Here is a 15,945-nt window from a genome sequence, read left to right on the forward strand (position 1 = left end):
GTAATACCCCATGAACCATGTCCAGTATTTTTATTTTCACACCACCCCCACCTTTGGAATGCTCTGCTATCTCTCCTCTCTCCCTAATTCCACTCGTCAAAAGTTCCTCAAGGCACATTTTTTCAAAAGGCATCCAGAAAGCAGCCTGCTCACCACTCTCCAAATTGGAATTTCCCCTTCTTTCTTGGGTTTTTATCATTCCCTATAAGTAAGGGTTATTGCTTTTATAATTGGAACTTAAAACTAAAAATTGCTTAATATAATATCAAATTAAACTAGATCCTAGTGTTTTGAAAAGGGTAAGGAATTCCTTCAGAACCAAAGAGGCACATTCATACCTTTAAATGCTTTCACTAACAAGAAAAAATAGATGTTAATTCCAGCCAACTTACGAAGTAGTAAGAAGATAGAGTTGTCCCATGGGCCATAAGTAATTTTTTTTAAATAATGGAAAAGTGAAAAAAAAAAGCATTAAAAAGCTAGAATTACATAAAAATGAATGTGACCTACAATAAGAAAATAAGAAACTTAATGGGAAAATCTTTAAACGACATATTAATGCATGTTATATTCCTATAAATTTTCCTCAAATTAATATATCAGTTCAATGCAAATACTAATGAAAACTCCAATGTGATTTTTAAATGAGAAAAATGAGGTAAAATTTCTTAAGAGAAACTTAAATAATAAAACACATTTTGAAAAAGGAAAGGATACAAATGAGTCTTGGGGATATAATGTACAGCAGGGGGAATGTAGTCAATAATATTTTAGTAATGGCGCATGCTGACAATGGTAACTAGACTTATCATGATAATCATTTCATACCGTATAAAAACATCACACTATATTGTACAACTGAATCTAATATAATACAGTATATCAACTATGATTCAGTTTTAAAAATAGTTAATAAAAAAATAATGCAGTGGGACTGGTTCTACCTGATATTAAGACATATGAAATCTGTAGTAATTAAAACAATGATATTGGCAGATGACTAGTGAGGTAAATTAATAAAACAAAAGACATAGCTCAGAATTAAATTTTAGTTTATCTCGTATTTTATAATAAAATGTATCCTAAGGAAAATTTAAAAACTAAAAATGAAAATAAAGTGGTAAGATCTTCTGACAAAGCAGAAAAAGTAAATATTTACCCAGTGTCGGGAGGAGACGGTTCTATAGGGTTAGAAGAGTGAAGAGGAAGCAGAGGAGGAATGAAGCGATATCTGGTCACACACGTCTCAAACTTTTGCATAAGAACCATAAGCAGAAGGAAACAACTGTTGTGTGGTCAAGTGCAGCAGCTTCAGCTCAGATGAAATGTCCCTCCCACCTTCAATCCCTGTGCCTGGTTCAAACACAGAGCAATAATAAATAGGACCTATAATGGGGAAATCAAAATGACTTAATCGGATTCAAAAAGCTTAAGTATAAACACCAACATAAAACAAAAACACTAACAGTGCACTCATCATACAGAGAACTGTACAAACAAGGATGAGGGCAGGAGTTCCCCCTTCCAGTCATATGAGACTGAAAACCAAAGTTGGCTCACTCATTGCTTAGAACTATGGACTCATAGGAAGCTGCAGATGTTGCGAAGGAGGAGTCACACAGCCTCGTGTAGTGAAGGTCTCTGCCATCTCGACAATATCACAGTACATCAGGAACGTCAAACTACTACTGTGCAGCCTGTTCTGAACTAGGGGCCCAGGGTACTGCGTGGAATAAACAATATTGTCAAATAGGAAGGTGTGAATGTAGGAGGAAAGGGAAAGAAGGGGAATAAATAAAAAACTAAAAACTTTCCTACTAAAAATGACCCCCCTGCAAAACAAAATTCCAAAACCACATTAAAATAACAAAAATAGCCTTGGCTGGTGTGGCTCAGTGGATTGAGTACCAGCCTGTGAACAGAAAGGTCACCGGTTCGATTCCCGGTAGAGACACATGCCTGGGTTGCAGGCTGGGTCCCAGCTGGGGGCATATGAGAGGCAGCCAGTAGATGTATCTCTCTCATATCAATGTTTCTCTTTTTCCCTCCCATCTCCTCTCTCTGGAAATAAATAAATAAAATCTTTTTAAAAATAAATAAAATAACAGAAATAGTACTAAAATAAATGAAAGAGATTAACCTCACTTCCCCAGTTGGAACATGAGTTCACTCTAGACAAAAAAATTTTACAGAACTGACAAGAAATTGAAAATAAGCATGCTGATGATGTTCAAAGAGATAAATGAAGATAACCTTTCCATTAAAAAAGAAAAAGAAAGCATAAAGCAAAAAATCAATAACGAAACAGGTGGATCTGAAAGAAAAACAAACAGAAATAAAAAGTATGGACATTAAAATAAAGAAATCAATTGAACAAATGAACTTTAGGCCAGAAATATTCTGCGAAAGGATTGTTGAATTGGAAGAGAGGAATTTACCCAGATTATGGCCCTAAATGAAAGCATAATATGAGAGAACAATTAAGAAGTATTATTGATTTGGAGGATTCCAGAAGAGGAAAATGAAAGGAAGACAAAGAGTTGAATCCTCCTATCAAAACTGTGTTGCACAGCGTTTTGCTAGATTGGGCTGTCTGGCACCTGCTACTACTGCAAAGCAACATATTTGTGGATCCAGCTTCTCCCCAAAGCCTGCATTGCCCAGCAGTATCTAACTCTTGGGAGGCTTCACCCATGCCTGAGATTTATGGGCCTGAAGAAAACTGTGCATTTTTGCAAATGGCATCTGCTGAGACACTCCACACGGAGGCTGTCTCTCCTCCTCCTTCCTCCATGGATCTGCTTGCTCAGAACAGCCCTGAGTCTTCCGCCAGTCCCTGTGGAATAATGCCCTGGAGAGAAGAGTGAAGAAGGAAGGGAAGGTCCATGTCAAGACACAGAAGATCAGAACCATCTTCTCGCAGACCCAGCTCATTGTACTCAACAAGACTTCAGAGACAGAAATATCTCAGCCTGCAGTCGATGCAAGAACCATCCAACAAATTCAGACCTAGTTCCAGAACCAGAGAATGAAATGTAAGTGGCAGCAGAAATACAACGGGCCAAAGAATAGCAACCATGTGACTCGGAGCTCAGCAACTACAGAGTACCTCCCTATCGCCAGGGATGCCTGGTGAATGCTTTCGACGTGGTGTAAGCAGACCTGCAATAACCCATCTGGCAGCAACCATTCCTGGGACAGCCCACGTGGAACTATCATTCCTGGACCAGTCAGACCTGGTGCTCCTAAGCCCTGAATAACCAAACTTGAAACAACCAGGCCTGGAACAACGATCAGTTCTGCAGTTATGGAGAGAAATCCCTGCAGCCCCAGACCCAGTTTCAACAAAATTACACTACTGTGCTATTGTGATTTGGAGGCCACCTTGGAAAGTGCTGGGGAGAGCAATGAAGGAATGCAGCTAACCCCTAAGTATTATAGTTCCCAGCAAACCATGGATTTATTCCCAGATTATTCCCTGGACAGCGTGTTCATGTGTGATGATGGGTCTATTCAATCTCAATTCTGGCAGTGGCTGTATTACCTCTCCTAGGATCTTTCTGTGTATCCCTGCCTTGATATCCTGATTCTCATTATACCTATTGGGCCAATTCAGAGGGGTGGGGTGGGGGTAGGGTACGACTGGAGTCTAATCAAAGAGGTTTTCGTAGCCTTGCTGCTATCGACTAATTATAAAAGATGTCTCTGGCTATCAATAACTAGATGTAATACTATTTTGGGTAACTCCAGGATCTAGAATTTTAACCTCAAGTGCAAGTCCAAAGATGTGTGATGAAGGAACATTCACATGTTCTGAGACTGGGAAGCTTGTTAAAAACTTCAGTTCAACCGATAATTACAAAATAGTCATGGGGATGTAAAGTGCAGCATAGGAAATATAGTCAATAATATTGTAATAATGATACATGGTGCCAGCTGGGTACCGGAAGTAATCAGGGGGAGCACTTGGTAAAGTGTGTGATTACCTAACCACTATGCTGTGTACCTGAAACTAATACAAACTAATACTGAATTTAAAGTGTAATTGAAAGTTTTAAATAAAAATTATAATACAAATATACACCACAAAATATAAGAATTATTGGGTTAAAGATAAGCATATGAAGTGCTAGCATGTTTTTAAAAATCTTTAGTGCAGGTGACAGGTTAAGCTATAACCTGTGCTTCGATGATGTCCTCTGCCCTTTTGCTGTTTTACCATAGCCCCTAACTTGTTTATCACTTGAACATTTATAAATGGTGTTTTGTATTTTGCTGTATGATAATAACAGTACCAGTTTGGCAGGCTGGTTTATAAGTTTAAGTACAAATAAAGAAAAAGTCTATTGTAGTTGTTTCTAAGAAAAAGTGTGTTATACATACCAAAAGGATAAAAAAATAAAATCATTACAGCGTGAATTCAGAACATCAAGAAAATATTAAATGCCATCACAGATAAAAGATAGATTATGTGCAATTAGGCCACAGTCTTCCCATCGGGAATGTGAGATGCCACAAAGTGATGCCAGCGAAGTGGTGTCTTCGGGGTACTGAGAGAAAACAGATCTCTGCGCTGCTCAACTTCTGCAATGTGGCTACAAAAATGAAACTGTTTTCACACAGCAAAGAGACGACCAAGAATCTGTAGTCACCTGCAGACTGGGGCAGATGGAGTGCTCACCAGCACAGGACTGGTGCAAACAAAGTGGAGATCCAACACACGGCAATGTGAACACAACGAACACACTGAAATATACTCAATAATGTCAAAGATGGAAGATTTTATATTATGTGTTTTCCTGCCACCATGGAGAAAATAATACTGTGCTCAGGCCCCACGTAATCCCACCCTCAGTTCTTTGTGTGGGTGGGCAACGTGCAGGGACAGGGAGCAGGAAGGAGTTTTAAAAACTTCCCAGGTGGTTTTCAATGTGCAGCCAAGGTGAAAAACCACCCAATTATGCCTAAAACAAAGCCATATAAAATTCAAAAGAAAAAAAGAATCAGAAAGGAAGTGTTTAAAAAGATGGATAGAAGACAAATAGAAAAGAGGAAATAGGAGAAAAAAGCCAGTACAGCAGTTATTAAATTAGATAAATAGAAAGTGAAGCAAAAACATGGATAACAAGGCCTGCTACATAATAATCAAGAGGGGAAAAAATCATATACCATCACAAATGTGTGTGTATACAACAACACTGTTACAAAATATATAAAGTTACATGACATATAAAGCAACAAATATATATGAAGCAAAAACAGAACGACAAAGAAATACAAATCCACAGTTGTGGTTGGAGGTTTTTAACACAGTTACCAGAAACCATTAGACCAAGAAGACAAAAAACTTAGGAAAGATATAGAATATTTATAAAATAAAACTTTAATTTAGTAGGGATACAGAGAACCCTGCAAATGGCAAAGAGAATGATTCTCCTTTTCACAAACATATGAAACAACTATAAAAAAAAATGACCACACAAAGGTCACAAAATAAGTCTCAACAAATTTCCAAAAAAAAAATCAGTATCATGAAGATTATATATATTTTTGTAATTTGTCATTTTTTCTTAAAAATTTTTTGAAATTATGGCAAAATGTTATCTGAAAAAGCTGGATATAGATTCAAAGTGTTTCATATATCATTCTCTTAATGTTTCTTTATGTTTCCAATATAGGAATGAATATTTGTAAAAGCCCAAACCACTAGAAAGATGTTTCCAACAAATATAATAGCAGATTACTATCACTTTATACAAAGAACCCACAAAAAGATAAGAAAACACTAAAATGTTTATACATGAGTACACAGAAGACATTGAAGGACACCCAACATGAAGAAAAAGCATGTACTTAACAAATGCAATAAAATTCATTGCATTTTAAATAAAGTCAAGGAAATATATGCCCTGACTGGTGTGGTTTGGTGGACAACCTGTCAGTGGGACAATCACTGGCCCCTTCTGTCCTTGTTCTGCCTGAGTCCCGTCTCTATGGAAGCGTGACTGGCTGGCCACGGGGGTCAGGCCACCCCGACCACAGTTCACCAAGGACACACAACAGGGAGCAGCAGCAACCCAAAAGAAAATCGAGGCATTCTCCCACAGGAAGGATACATGGAAGCTACAGAGGTCAAAAACAATGTCTGCTTCAGACATTTATTGATTAAATCTATTTTTGTCCCATGTGAGAATCTTCACACAAACCCCCCCTCCTCCATCCTCTTTACACCCAAACTTATTCTTTGGGTCCCTCATTTTCTTCAAACAACAAATGTTTGCTTGCAGCAATCCTAGGCAAGCCCATGTGTGGGAGACCAAAGATGTGTCAGACCTGGAGCTTAGCTTGCCCTGGAGTTGTTCACGCTCTAGCAGTGGGAAAAGAGAGAACTCCAGCAACATCGCAAAGAAAGAGGAAGGGGCCCTACAGACACAGAGACAGTGCTCTGGAAATTCAGAGGAGGGACCACTTCCAGCCGCACCTTTGATCCCATACTGCTTTGCAACATCTCTTGCATTGTTGTCTTGTCCGAGTGTTGACTCCTGCCTCACTCCATACCAGTTCTGCAGTCGTGCTGAGGAGCTCCTGATGCTGCTCCTTCCTCTGTACCCAGGCCAGCAGCTCCACCGAGGCAGGGCTGGAGGACTCTGACAGGTAGAGTGCAAGGGTTAATTATCTACAGACCAGAATATCACCACAGCATCAGAGAACATCAAAGAAATGTTATCCGAATAAAGTCTATATAGGCTCATAGATATAGACCTTTATCAGCTTACCAATATTTCTTTAATGCATTAAACAAAATAAATTCAAAACTTGCTTTTCTTCTTTGCCACTCCTCCCCTCCCCCACCACCCCAGGAAATGTCTTTCTGTTGTCATCTCTGGCATGCCTGTCCACCTTGGCTATGAAGAAATGCCAACTAAAGGTAAAACACACCTTGCTGGTGGCTCTCAAAAGACCTTTCATACCACGATCTCTGATTTCTTCATGGAAATTCCTTTTGTGTGTGTGCCATCAAATTTCAACTTTTGGTATCATTCCCAAGTCCTTCTGAAAAACAGACTATATTTCCTTTTTTGTTTCTTTTTTAAGTGACCGATAGTAAGGAAACATCTTACTCACCTCCCTTGCTCCCCTCCCGACTACAAGCCAGAACCATGCCCAGAAGTTCCCCATGTCCTTATCTGTGCTTAAGCCGGCCGTGCAAACGGGTCTTCATCCCCTCTGGAAGGTGCTCTCGTGGGTTTCAGAGTCCCCATCGTCTTGCAGCAACTCTCTCCTTCAGGATCTGGGGTGCATTGTTCTCTGCCTCCATGGAGTGGTTCAGGGAAACATGCGCCATGTTACACTGGGTCATGGTGGGGTCTAGGGAGGCACATGTCCCAAGAGAGTGACTTCTCGGCACTCCTTCATAGAAGAACCCTGTAGCGCAGCAGTCCCGGTTTGGCTCCAAGCACCTCCCATGGATCTGTGCTTGGTCAGGCAGGTCCCCGCATAGCTCCATCAGCTCTACCGGGGCCCACGCAGCCTCATGAGCTCTCTCCTTACACCCTTTCCTTCTGCATGGCTGCTTCCTCCTCTCTCTGCCCGAATGGCCTCTACTCCACTACAGACTGTGTGTCTGAACCCTCACTACAACTGCCTGCATGGTGGGATCTGCTTCTTCCTTACTACACCAGGCCTCATAGCGGAATCCCCTTGTCTTTCAGACCCCCTTATTTTAAACGCTTGGCCTGGAACTTCCTACATGACCTCATATCTGGCCCTTCCTATGATGAGCTACTTTTGCCAGTTCCCCCATATCTTGTACCTTCTTTGGGCTGCCATCTTTAGTCAGGGCAAGAGTTACTGTGATGCAGGGGCACCCAGCTCCTGCCTCTTGTGCAGATACTATATAAGCTCCCCCAGCTATGTCACGAGTCCCTGAATGTTCCCAAAGTTGGGTATCCTTTAGCCTGGGGCGGCAGCACAGCTATTAACTTGCCATGGTTATGCAATGTACCTTAAATTTCGTTCAGTCCACTTCCTTCTTCCCCAATTGAGGGACCCCCACTTTGCAACCTATTACAGAACTATGTTACTTTGGTGAGTCAAAATTTGAATTGTGCCGAGAGCATGGTATGCCTGACAAAACCCCTCACGTGAAAGTACCCTATCTGACCCCAGCACCTGAATTTCAGAGTAGCCTTGTCCTTTTCACCCACTTATGACACACTGTCCAGAAGTCACATGTTAATGGCATTTATACAAAAGAAAGCATTCACTACAACAGTTTCTCTCAAATGTGGAGATTCAAAAAGGTTTCGCCCAGGATGCATTGCTGGAGAATGATATCATTGCTGGGAAATTCCATGGAATGGAGATAAAAGAAAGATAAATAGAAAGTTACTGAATTTCTAGAGATATTCCCTGAGTCAGGACTTTCTCTAATTGGCTTTAGAAGAATTTGAATATGAATGACAGTATTCAAGGGAATCAGTGCTACTGTTAAAAAAAGAAGAAAAAAATAAATAAATAAACGAGTGGGAGGGAGAAGAGGAGGGGCAGAGAACCCCCAGAGTCCTACAGAGTCACAGTCACAAGCAGTCAATGTGAATTCCTGTCTGGGAGTCCCATTGAATCAAATGACCTCTCTGGGCAATATTAACCACAGGCCAAACTGGAAAATGACAAGAGTTGTCCAGGGGGACAGTGTCCACAGTTACACACCTCGGGAATAAAGAGCCGCGCCTGCACTCCTCGGTGCTGGTTCATCTCCTTCCTGTCACACCCACACCAACCCAGGTCAGACGCTCGCAGGCCCTCCAGCTGCTCTGGACAGCTCCAGTCTGTCCCAGCGCCAGTCCACCAGTCCGTGAAACGCGGAGGCTGCTGTCTACAATGCAGGTGTGCGGGCGTGCTCGGAGCAGGGGGACTGCAGAGACAGCTCCTCGGTGCACGACACACCCAACCAGAGTTTGGGGTCGTTGTGTCGAGGGGCACAGAACTCGTGCCCTTCCTATGAACAAACACCCTACATGTGAAAAATAAAAAATAAAATAAATAAATAAATAAATAAACAAACAAACAAATAAAAATGCAGGTGTGGCCACGTCCCTCCCAGCTTTAAATGCCCACTGCCTTCAATTCTTTTTTTGTTGTGGTAAAAAAAAAAAATTAAAAAAAAAATAACATGAAATTTCACCATCTTGACCATTTTTAAGGTATAGTACATTAGTGGTAACTATATGCCCACTGTTGGGAAACAGTTATTTGGAACTTTCTCATCTTGCAAAACCAAAACTCTATATCCACGAAACCATTCCCCATTTCCCCCATCCTCCATTTTACTGTGTTTCTTGTTTCTGTGAGTTTGACAAGTTTAGATACCGCATAGGTGGAATCACGCAGTGTGTCTGTCCTCTTGTGACTGGCTTATCTCACCTAGCATAATGTCCTCAAGATTTATCAGTGTTGTGGCATGTGACAGTATTTCCTTCCCTTCAAGACTGAATAATATCCCATTGTATGTATTTACCACATTTTTCTTGGCCATTCATCCATTAAGGGACATCTGGGTTGCTTCTATACTTGGCTATTACGAACAATGCTGCTAATATCATAGGTATGCAAACACCTCTTCATGACCTGCTTTTGCCCTAGCCAGTGCGGCTCAGCGGTTCAGAGAGTCGTCCCGTAACTGGAAGTTGCCTGCTGGATTCCCGGTGAAGGTAACATAGCTGGGTTGTGGGTTCATTCCCTGGGTGCCCCGATCCTGGTGCCTATGGGAGGCCACCGCTCAATGCTGCCTCCCTCAATGTTCTCTCTCCCTTCCTTGCTAAAAAGCAATGGAAAAAAATGTCATCAGGTGACAATACCAAAAAAGGCCTGCTTTCAATTCTTTGGATAAATACCAAGAAGTGGAATTGCTGGATCATATGGAAATTCTATTTTTAATTTCTTGAGGAATTGCTACACAGTTCTCTATAGTGGCTGCACAAGGACTCCAAATTTTCCACATCCTCACCAAAACATTCTCATCATTATTATTATCATTATTATTTTACACTGGCCACACCTGGGCGATTCATGAAACAGAGCTCCTTTTCATGTTTGCCGGCCACATGTATGTCTTCTTTGGAGAAATGTCTATTTGGGTCCATTTTCATTTCTCAGATGGGTTTTTGTTATTCTGTCGCTGAGCTGCTGTTTATCATTCTTAAGCATGGTCCACACCCTTCAAGATCTGGTCGTAAGCCTCATTTCCCTCCTCTGCTTCCCTTACACACTTCTCTTTGGCAAGCTCAGTTCCATGAGGTTCCCTAACGGAGCAGCCACGCTATTACATCTGCATGTGTTGTTCCTGACAGGTGCTTCCCTTCCTACCCCAGACACACCCTGCCTGCCGGAGAAAAATCTGCTTTTGCCAGAAAAAAAAAAATACCTTTGAAAAGCCTTCTCTCACTATGTCCTTTAGCCCACTACAAACGGATTGGAGTTCTCCCTCTTTTACACCATCCATCCATCCTGTGTGCAGGGCTCATCACGTCAGTTTGTGATTTTTGTTATCATCTGCCTCTCGCACAAGACCACAAGCTCATTCAGATCATACCCAATGCCTTATTGAATATTCAAATTCCGATGCCAAACACAGAGACTGACTGCCACATAATCTGTATTGTTAAATATCTTCTGAAGGAAGGGAGGGGAGGAGGAAGAAAGTCTGGTGGGCAGGTGAGCGAGCAGGCACGAAGGGAAAACAATCACTCAGGCTATTCCTCCGTGCCCTGCTCCGACTCCCTGTGTGGCCTGGTTCTCTCAGCAGTCTAGAGAACCCTGAACCCATCTCAACTTCCCAAAGCTGCAATGGCTTAGTCCTCACAAAGGTCATGTAATACTTCTACCTGCAGCATTTCAAATGAGAGTTTAGCCTCAAAGACTGCAAACCAGTGGTCCAGTGCAGCCAAGCAAATACCCCGATCAAGTCTTGGGGCACTGGGAAAACTATCGTTTATCAAGCATATACTCCATGCCAGCCAACATGTGACGGCCTTCAGATTTGTTATCGCAATTCAATCCTCTTTCAGGTCCTTTGAGAGAAGGGTTATTGCTCCCACTTTCCACATGAGGAAAACAAGACCCAACCGGGATATTAACCAAGATTTTTTTAATGCTAAGGCCACACTTTCATTATTGTATCATGACACTATAAAATTTACAATGGATGTGGTCCATTGTTTTGATAATTATTTATTAGGTACCAGCTATATGGTTCATAGGCTTGTCATTTATACCTGGGAGATACCTTAGAGGATATCTAGTCTAATCCCCTTCATTTACAAACGAGGAAGCTGACAACTTGACATGATTTACAAACTGCAGTGAATAGAACGATACAATCAGGCTCTGCAGAGACATTCTTCTATTTGGTTTTTAAGTAGGTTTTTCTCCCTAAATGTAAAAGCAATAAAGCTCAGTGTTCAAATTGAAAGTTAAATAAACAGGAAAGTTAAAATAACCCATAATTCAACTCATAGACTTGGGGAGGGGAGACGGAGGGGCTGGGAGGAGGTAGGGAAAGGGAGTAAAAACAGGAACAACTATAACAGCATAAACAATAAAATTAAATAAATTTTAAAAATCCATAATTCATACTCTGATAAGCCTAACACTTATTAGTAGACACGGGTTTAGACTTAGTTCACTTGTAACCTCATTCTAGGCCTTAGAAAACAGATGTATTTATTAAGAGAATGGTTATATATGTATATACACATGTACATATATAATTAGTTGATATTATTATATTCTTTATAAAAGATGGTAGGTATGTCTCTCACTGAATCTTATATTTTCTTATTTTATTAAACATTTTAACAAATATTCTTAATTAGTAGAAAGTATTTGTACCATAATCATAAAAGCAATACTTCCTCACTGAGAAAAAAATTTATAAAATATACATAATTCCAAAGTAAAAACTACCATTAACACTTCAGGTTTTTGGAGGGAAGAGTGTCTCCTTGGATCTGCTTGTGTGTGTATGTAACCAAGACAAATAGCACAGATATGTAAAACCCTTGACTGACAAATTGTTTTTCAGAAAGTCTATTCGTATTTAAATTAACAGTATCAGTAAATGACATTGTTCCTCTCACAATATCCTCCCCAACTTTAAATATTATCTTTTAAAAATTTTGTCAATTTTATAGTGGGAAATGGTTTTGAATATGAATTTATTTTAAAAAATTAATTGTGAAAATCATTACTTACAATTTTTGTTTTATGAAGCAAATAAGATTAAATATAATGTATGAAGAGCTCTGTATATATGAACTCTAGTTTGTAACATGCCTATCTAGACTACTTTAAACCAAGGTAACAATGGCTTGAAAACAGTTTTGCAAAACTGCATTACATTAAATGGAACAGAAAAAGTAAGAAGGTACCAGGTAAGGTGGGTCCAAGAGCCTCAAGTAAGACTTCTGTGGAAGAGAGGACGGCAGCATCTCTCTGTAATGTGTTTGTTTCTTTCTTTCCTGCTCTGTTCCAAGAGGGAAGACAAATACATCGATATATCAGCACAATGCAAACAGTCAGACCTCACCTGCAACCAGAATTTCTTAAATGTTCTACCTGCTATATTTTAAAGCCACCAATGATTTGAAGGGACATACATCAAAGTCACAATTCACAGAACAGTGGAGTGAGAAATCTAAACCTTCAGAAAAAGTTTAATTTCCAGTCCAGTTACTACCTTCCTAAGCCTCCCAGCACTATGTATGCCCTTCCTGTCCCTTTGCACCCGAATCTTTTTCAACAAATATTTATGCCTGTTAAATTTCTGGTAGGAGTCACATGCCATTGTTGACCCTCATATTGTGGCTACATGGTCTGTCGAAGAAGGAGGGGAATCACATTTGCAGGATGTGCAGTGTTTGGCGTCAGTATTCAAAGTTCAGAGCCCTGGGAGGGCCTTTGGCCCTCCTGAGAGGAGGCCCTGCTGGCTTGTGGTGGCAGCCTGCACAGCTACCCCTGGCATCTCTAGATAACTATGTGAGATACGTCCTCAAGAAGGAGCAAGAGTGAAGTGGAAATGTTTGGACTGTGTTCGTAAATATCAAGACATACGGGAAATGAATGCAAAAGTTTGGAATCTATTACAGCCTATGAATGCAATATGATGCTGTCATTATTGTTGCCATTAGAAAAATGAAATCCCTTCATACTGAATGTCTTCTCTGTTACTCGTCAGTGATTAATGCTATCATTGTTCCGGGGCCTTGTGTTAAGAATGCATGACAATCATGATAATGGAGGCATGGAATTCAAACTCTTTCTTCTGACATTCAAGGCCTTATATAACATTGACCTAGCCAACGGTTGGAAGCTTGATCTCTCCCTTATGCAAAGTTTTGTTCCAGGAAAACGAGTTTTCAAGTTACTCGCTTCCCTCCCTAACCCCCTGCTCGGTTAGTGCCCTCAGGTCATCTGGAAAGCCCTTTTTACCAAGCTGCCTGGCAGTTCTGTCAATTGAGGATCATCTTGAATGCCACCTCCCGCATAATATTTCTCTCCTGTGAACTTGTTTCTCGACTCTGACAAAGGTTCTCTGGAGGTAGAAGCTACACACCTTACACAATATGAATGACAGAGACCTCAAGCTTGTTCCTCTCCTTCCCCGAGTGTCAAGTTGTTGCAGGAAATTACTACCCTGTCAGGGACTGCATAGGCCAGCAATATGTCATATACCCAGGTGTGCCCAAGTAACTTGTTCTTACGGTGGCATGTAAGTGGAAGTGATGGGTGTCACCTCTGGTCTGGGCATTCTAAGAAGCATGCATTGCTTTCTTCACTCTTCTACTTCTTTTGCAGCTTGAGGAAGAAGATTCCGCCAAGCAAGAGAGCACGGCAGGAACCCAAGATGGAAGGAGGCAAATCTCTGGATGACCAGGTGGAACAGAGTTGCCTGCTGACCTAGAACAGAATAGCTGAGATGGTAAGTAAGCGTGAACTTAGCTTCCACTGGGTTAAACCACCGAAATCTGACATTTTCTTTCTTAGACAGAGTTGCTTCCCTGACTGATACTGCTTGGTATACTTTAGTGCTTGGATCATTCCATTTCACACAGCAGTAGCTCCAAAAGTATTTTTTAAATTACAGTGAAAATTCAGAGACAAACACAAAGAAATATAAATTAGGTTATACTTTAAAACATAGTTTGAGATATCTGGTGGCACCAAAATGTCCTCTGAACACTATTTTCTTAAAAATACCACCCCTACCCCAAGTCATTTGCTTTACATGATAAGTACTTACACTTTGAAATCAGTTGTCACTTTGTTCTTGGCAAAGAGAAAATAAGATGTTTTGATAACTGATAGTCATTCTGGTTGAATGTGGCTGCCAAGTTTTCTCCTGGTTAAATGAGCCAGATGGCATAACTGTGAACAAATAATGACAAAATGGAAGATATTTCTCTTTGGCTGTCAGATAATTGGGTCAGATTTTCAAATAAGAATACGCAGTGGCTAGAGGCCCTTGGTCAACAGCACTTTTTGTTCATACTCCAGTTAGACTTCCATTGTAAAATGATGATGTTATTATTGCGGTATTATTTCTTTGGTTGAGCTGAGTCATAAAAAAGGGAGGTATTTATTAGCTCTGCCCAAGATGTCAGCAAGACAAAATATGATTGGGTCAGCATCCCTCCAAAGCAAACTTCAGTCTAATTCATTGTGACAGGACACTGCATTACAAAACCAGAGTGCCAACTCCAGCAGCACGAGGAAGGTAATGAGGTTACCCCAACTTTGGCATACAGCTTTCCTTGGAATTACTCCTTAAGTCTCCTCTCAGCGTGCTTCTTTTTCACCCTCCTTCGCCCTCCATTTTCACCCTCCATTTGATTTCTCCTCCATCTCAATAAGCGAGTAGCCCCATAGCACCCTATCTCTGTTCAGAGACATTTCCCTATTATTTATCTTTAGGCCTAGATTATTTGATTCACTTGTCTAGCATACACTATACCAGCAGATGATTTCCCACAAAGACGTTAATAAACATGTATACATTTGTTTTCGATAATTTTTCCAAAAATTTTTTTTCCTAAAACAAAAGTTGAACCCGTACTTTCTGACAGCAAATGGACTAAGAGACCCACTTTTGGAGGCCCTTTAGTGGCTCATAAAAATCAGTTTATTGAGTCACAACCAGAATTCACAAAAATTAAATAAAACAGAATAAACACATGTGTATCAGAAGGTGTTATACTTAGTGGTGGGTAAACATTCATTAAGCAAACTTCTATTTAAGTTACTTATACTTGGCACATACTATGAGGCAAAATAAAATATATTTCAGTGTGCGTTGAAGTTTTTCATTGTGAGCCACAAAGATGGGTTATCTAGTTATTTACTTAGATTTCTAATTTCTTTCAATACTATTTTGCAGCTTTTATTGTACAAATTATGCACTTCTTTCATTAAATTTACCCCCAAATATTTTACTTTTGGTGTTGTAAAAAAATAGTTTTATTAATTTCATTTTGGATTGTTCACTAGTGTATAGAAATACAATCGGCTTTTGTATACTAACTTTGTATCCTGCAAACTTGCTGAACTTGTTTATTAGTTAATAGTGTGTGTGTGAGAGAGAGAGGGAGAGAGAGAAAGAGAGAGAGAAAGAGAGGGAGGTAAGGGGGAGAGAGGGAGGGAGAAAAAGAGGGAAGGAAGAGGGGAGAGAGAGAGAGACCTCAGAACTTTCTATATACAAGATCATGTCGGGCCAAGATGGAGGTATAGGTAGATACACTTCACTTCCTTGTACAACCAAAAGAAGAATACCAACCAAGTTAAAAACAAAAATCAACCAGAAACTGCCGGAAAATTGAGCTGTATGGAAGTCTGACAACCAAGGAGTTCAAGAAACATTCCCAAATTGGTAGAAGGGGTGGCAAGGAC

General features: G+C 40.4%; 1 long non-coding RNA gene, 1 other non-coding gene and 1 pseudogene across 5 annotated transcripts; 2 read left to right on the plus strand and 1 right to left on the minus strand.

Annotated features, from left to right (window-relative positions):
• The first annotated feature begins 2,525 nt into the window (after positions 1-2,525).
• Positions 2,526-4,051, plus strand: LOC118499933 (annotated as a pseudogene).
• Positions 4,052-5,184: 1,133 nt separating this feature from the next.
• On the minus strand, positions 5,185-15,472 carry LOC118500012. 4 transcript variants are annotated; one of them, XR_004902534.1, is made up of 6 exons: positions 13,764-15,472; positions 12,432-12,526; positions 8,713-9,820; positions 7,814-7,958; positions 6,940-7,425; positions 5,185-6,647 (listed from the first exon to the last, which is right to left on the minus strand). It is a non-coding gene; the product is annotated as an uncharacterized LOC118500012 (long non-coding RNA). The 4 variants fall into 4 exon arrangements; XR_004902533.1 differs by lacking the exon at positions 7,814-7,958 and having other exon boundaries at positions 8,173-9,820; positions 13,764-13,959; positions 14,303-15,471; XR_004902535.1 differs by lacking the exon at positions 7,814-7,958.
• LOC114495892 lies at positions 8,895-9,024 on the plus strand. The gene has a single exon (XR_003684552.1). It is a non-coding gene; the product is annotated as a small nucleolar RNA SNORA11 (small nucleolar RNA).
• Positions 15,473-15,945: the final 473 nt, after the last annotated feature.

The sequence above is a fragment of the Phyllostomus discolor genome, chromosome 4 (assembly GCF_004126475.2).
Source record: "Phyllostomus discolor isolate MPI-MPIP mPhyDis1 chromosome 4, mPhyDis1.pri.v3, whole genome shotgun sequence".
NCBI classification, from domain to species: domain Eukaryota; kingdom Metazoa; phylum Chordata; class Mammalia; order Chiroptera; family Phyllostomidae; genus Phyllostomus; species Phyllostomus discolor.